At 37.1% G+C, this 5835-nt stretch overlaps 1 long non-coding RNA gene across 2 annotated transcripts; it reads left to right on the forward strand.

Annotated features, from left to right (window-relative positions):
- Positions 1-2957: 2957 nt before the first annotated feature.
- Positions 2958-4641, forward strand: LOC114170584. Of its 2 annotated transcripts, XR_003601101.1 has the most exons (3): positions 2958-3258; positions 3921-4038; positions 4423-4641. It is a non-coding gene; the product is annotated as an uncharacterized LOC114170584 (long non-coding RNA). The 2 variants fall into 2 exon arrangements; XR_003601100.1 differs by having other exon boundaries at positions 2958-4038.
- Positions 4642-5835: the final 1194 nt, after the last annotated feature.

A 5835-nucleotide genomic window follows, 5' to 3' on the forward strand; every position in this document is an offset into this window, starting at 1 on the left:
TGCAGCGCAACTGGTAGCATCTGCTGGTGTGCCAAAGGTGTTAAAGGTCAGGTTGGGGGTTCGATTCCCACTGGCAACAACCCACCCAGTATGAATGGACGGAGAAGGGTGATGGGTTGGGGTGTATTGGGCTGCAGACCTAACACAACCGGTTTGAGGGTGGCAGGTGGGATGCCTGGTAAGCCCAAGAGGATCCGGGGGTGTTACATAATCCACTCACTCAAATCAACCAAGCATGTTATGACTGTTCAGGCAATACACTACGACACGACTCGACTCATCCGGATACATATAACTTGGTCGGATTCAGCGAACGCTTACACTTGTGATGGATACCTCTGCTCACCCCCGAGCTGCTCACCCCTGAGCTGCTCACCCCCGAGCTATGTGTTACAAGTGTTTCAATGAATCAATTTCCCTCACCACAAGATTAGCCCTTAATGAATTTCAGGCCTCCTGCTACTTTCACCACAGGAGTCAGTCTGCTCTAAGTGAGACTAACTGACCCCTTAGAGTGTCAGGATGCAACCCTTACCTTGAATCCTTACCTAGTTATACAGATGGGGCACCACCATGGGCACCCACTAATAGGGGCCATGGAATTACGTCCCGACCACTGAAGCGCAACCCTGAAAGTCTCACCTAGAGACCCCAAGGAATTATGCACTAACACAGACCAAAATATGATCACACACTCAAAAAGTAATCACCATGCAAGGATATAACCAGTTTGTTAACCTTTAAAGCCAATCTTTTCACGTTCCAGATCCAACTCATCACAATCCACCCATGCACATGGGGCCCAACTCATCTCATTATCATGCCACTTTAATAATACCCATCTCATTTAGTTCACATGCCAATTTTCATACCAAACCCATCATCTACAATTCATGATTCATGCCAAGCATACATAATATTCCATTATATACATGTTTCTCATCATAACATTCATACTCAAACCAATATCAATCATCCAAGAATAAACAAGCACCCAAACTGTGTACTGCCTCGCCCAGCCCCTCGCTCAGGCTGAAGGTTCTCGCTCAGGCGGGCCCCATTCGCCTAGGCAAGGGCTCAAAAGAGCATCCAGAAACCAACGCGGGATCTCGCTTAGGCGAGACCCCTCTCGCCTGGGCGAGATGTTCGCTCGCTCAAAAATTTGAGCGGGTCGCCTGGGCGACCTTTCGCGCAAACTGGTTTGGGCGAATCCCTGTTTGTCTCGCCTAGGCAAGACTGGCTCGTTTGGGCGAGATTAACAAGTCTCGCCACTATTTCACCTGCAACAGCTATGTTTTTCAAACCAACCAATCATGCAAAGTATTCTCACGCATCAAAACGTAGGATTAATCCATACAATCAACAACCAACTTAAGAACAGGCCAAAACAACTCAAAACTGGAAACCCTAACTTCCCGTACCTGGAAAAGGGGCTAAAAGAACTTCGACACGGAACCTCGGAGCACAATAGCTCGAGTGATGGACTTGCAGAACTGGCAGAACAGCGGAACGGTAGGAGAACAAGATTAGTTCGAGCTCTAAACGATGAAATACGAAGAACAGCTTTAGGAAGTAATTATAGTAGGTTTAGAATCACTTACGTGGAGTAGGAATCACTACTTGAGCTTTTGGGGCGGACTGGTTCGGGACGGGAAGAAACCCTAGCAGAGCTCTAGTGCACAAGTGAGGGAAACGGCTGCAAGTTCTGTGAATGCAAGGAAGTGGAAACATTAGGGTAACTGGAGCAGGTTTTATCAGTTAGGCCAGCTCTAGGCCCAAACACAAGGGGCAGCCCTTTAATGGGCCCTACAGCAAGCACGATTGAGAGAACACTTACGTGGAAGGAAAGTACTGGTTCGAGCTCGATTGACCAAGGTGACACCAAATCCTAGCAGAGTGGGTGACGGCTGCAGCTCAAGGTTCTTTGAAAGTGAGTAGAAAGTGTGGGTTAGGATAGACTTAGGAGTGAGTTTTATCCTTTGGGCCAGCCCTTAGGTCCAACAGTTTTAAGGCAGCCCTTAAAACATTAGGGCAGAAAACTGGGCCTTACAAGTTTAGCTCAAGCAATATTAATAAATTTTAATTTATATTCATACGAATTTTTGTGACTAATTTCTTTTAAAAAGATAAACCATTTTGAGTAAATATTCTTTTGTTTTTCACTTATACAAAAATGTTAGTTTATTCTAAAGATTTTTACAGAAAAAAAAATGTTTATTGTTTCTAACTAGTCATTATGCATTCTTGTTAACTATAATTAGCAATTATGTTCTTACACCAGTTAACTTTAAATATATATATATATATATATAAAAGGAGTCAATTTTAGAATATTGAAATAAGAAGTTCTCTCTTTCTCTCTTTCTCTCTTCATATTCTCTTATCTTTCAAAACGATTTGAAATCTATAAAAATTTCACTTAAAAAAATATTTAATATTTTTAGAAATTGTAATGACTTGAGAATTATAAAAACTGCTCAGCAGCTACAAAACAAATCGAAAGACACAATTAAGCTCTAATACAAGTAGATTAATTAACTTTACGTGTACATATAAATGCTTAAAAAATTCTATTAAAGACAAATAAAAATGAATGAAAAGCCTAATGTATTAGTTGATTAATTAAAGAAGTTGTGAGCAGAGAAAAATCAATAATGGTAAGAATCTGTGGCACATTCATTCAATCTGTTGGTGTGGCTTGTGCTTGCACGAGAAGAATTCATAGCATTGGCCACCATTCTCCAAAGAAAAGCACAATTCCACATTTTTTTTTTCAGAAAAATTTAATAATGTGTTTAGTCTTTGCACGACTTCTATGCTGTCGATTAAGAATAACATTTTCTTAAAGCTACATAAAGAAACATAATTCTGCACAAATCTCTATACTTTAGTGGAAGAATATAATCAGTATTCATCTTACTCAATTCAACTTTTTACATGTGATAAGGATTCATTTTTTTCCAATATTTAGCATCAAAGAATAGGTTGCTGTAGACTTTCTCTTTCTCCTGCTAACACTTAAAAGTTAACCAACAAAACAAAAAATATCATGAGACCTTTTCAGGGAAAAGTTATTCAATATTTTCTTTTGGTGGCAAAAAATTCTTGTACAAAGTTGCAGTTGTAGTGTGGGAAGTTGCAGTTGTAGTTGCAGTTCGGTGGATCAGACCATCAACCAGTTTTGGTCCTCAAATTATCTTGTGTATATATGTGTGGTGTAGGTTGTTGCAATATGCAGAATCAAGTTATCTCCAAAAAGTAGGTTATCTCAAGGTCTCATCTACCTGTGATCGGAAGTTTTTCCCCTTTTCTTTTGATAGGTCCTATTTCATTTAATTTAATTCTATAGCTATATTACTTTAAGCACACAAGAATATAGTTTCATTCCCTGCCTGTGTCAAAGCCATTTGAAGCATTGAGTACACAGGAATAGAGTTTCATTCTGCCTATGTCAAAGCCAATTGAAGCATTGAGTTTTGTAATAAACTATGACTAAGTTGCTCAAAATTGATTGGACCATGGCATACGATGTTGGCTTAGCCAAGTCTAGCCAACAGGTGAGCAAATTGCTACTTTAGGCAGCAACAGTGTTGATGTCTATGAGTTTCATAAAGGACTTTTTATAACGTGCAATTTTTTTTTTATTGTGTCTATAGACTCCATCAACTAGTCCAAAAACTCTGGTTACTCCAGCACCTAACACTTTTGAATTAATTATTTTAGCAGGGTGTTGTGAAGAACATCATTCCAGCTATTGCTTCAACAAATGCTATTATATTAGCTGCATGTGCATTAGAAACATTAAAGATTGCAACAGAGTGCAGCAAAACTTTTTGTCGAATTATTTAACATATGGCCGTTTTGTTATCAATGTTTGCCTTCTGGCCGTAAATATTATTGATTGGTTAATACCTCTGTAGGTATAATGGATCACAAGGCCTTCATACCAAAGTGGAAAAATTTGAAAGGGACAAGGATTGTCTTGTGTGTGGTCCTGGTATACGTATTGAACTGGACACTTCAATCACATTGCAAAAGGTTATTTTTCAAACACATGATTCATTACCGGTAATATTTGTGGGATGAATGCTGGAAGATCTTTAAGCATTCACATGCGTGTTTGTTTTAGCAGTTTTGAAAAGTAATCCATGTAGTCTAGTAAGATTTATCTATAGCTTCAGTTTTGTCATAAATCTTAGAAATAATGAATTTATAGATCTTCCATTTATAAGATACTCAGCTTTGTAAAACTCATACTTAGAATTCTCAATTCTAGGTTTATTGATCTGTATATGTTATTATGGTTTGTGTTGTCCTGTTTGTTTGACTAATCATTTAAATCTAGGCATGATATTTTTTTTTTTTTCTGGAATAGACCATCCACATGATAAATATTACTCACCGCCCTTTTCCATTATGCAGGTGGTGCAGGTTCACTACCCTAATATATGGAATGTTTTTCTTCCTACCTCCCCTTCTTTTTACTTCTCAGATTTTCCATTTTTTAGGTGGAATATATGATTGCATATGGATGTTTTGAAACTTAGGTTATTCGTAACATTTCAGTATATAACATTTCAGTGTCTGAATTATATATGTACGAAGAAGATTCATTAAAAGCTTGTGAATATGTTTTTTTTTCGTGCATTGTGTTGTTCCTAAAAGTGTCTAATAATCATCTATATTAGAGGTACAAATACATGATAACTAATTAATACTTGATTTTGTTTAATAATGCACTAGAAAAAGAAAAAAAAAAGTGAATTATGGAGTTAGTCTAATAATTAATATATATTTTTTGTAATTTTAAAAAGTATTTCAAATAAATTTTGGTTGTTATTAATTATGAAAATATATAAAATATATAATATATTTTGTAGTGAATTTTAACCATCAAAATATGGTACATTTATAACAATTTTTAACTATCAAAATATGATTCATTTTCTAACGATTCTTAACCGTCAAAATATGATTTATTTTCTGACAATTTTTAACTGTCAAAATATGATAAAATACAATCAAATTAAACTACATTTTGTAGCGATTTTTAACCGCTATTATTATTTTTTTTTTCTGACAACAATATCAGCGGTTAAAATATTTTTATCATAAACTATTTTTGACATCTGTAATTCTGACGATTTTTTAAACCGTCAGAAATGTTATTTGTGACAATTTTTAACCGTTAGAACTTATAATTTTAACTATCACAATTATACATTTTTTTTACAGGGAGAAGTGATGGAGTAATGCAATATCAAAGTAAAATATTTAAGTTACATAACACTGCAAACATTACAAATAAAATTTAATTTCTCTACTAGATTCTGTGTTGTACCTTTAAAATATATTTGTACCGTACCTAGCCAAACTCAACCAAGTAAAAAGTGTGCATATCGAGACCACCTAGTACTCGGACATCACCAACATAAGTCACCTAGGCAAGTAGTCGGTCTCGACTGACTACCCGAACACACCTGGTAAGTTCTCCAATAAACTTAAGCGACCCCCGCATCCCATAGGTCTCAAGGGCCTGGGTTGGGGCCCAGGCCCACTCATGGCCCAAACTAGAGCCCAGGTCAGGACCCAGCCCATGAAATTGTCAAACGTCGTTAAAGTTCTATAAATACACGTGGACCCCATCATTTAAGGACACGCATTCATTAATCCCTAATTTGACTCTCTGAGAGCTTTGACTTACTTGAGCTTCGGAGATTCTTCTGCAGGTAACCCCCTGGGTCCAAGCTGACATGTATCGACCGGGAAGAGACCAACTGAAGAGATAGCGGACTACATGGTAAGGTGATGCTCGTGTCTAACCTCTTATTTGTT

Source organism: Vigna unguiculata, chromosome 11 (assembly GCF_004118075.2).
Source record: "Vigna unguiculata cultivar IT97K-499-35 chromosome 11, ASM411807v1, whole genome shotgun sequence".
Taxonomy (NCBI): domain Eukaryota; kingdom Viridiplantae; phylum Streptophyta; class Magnoliopsida; order Fabales; family Fabaceae; genus Vigna; species Vigna unguiculata.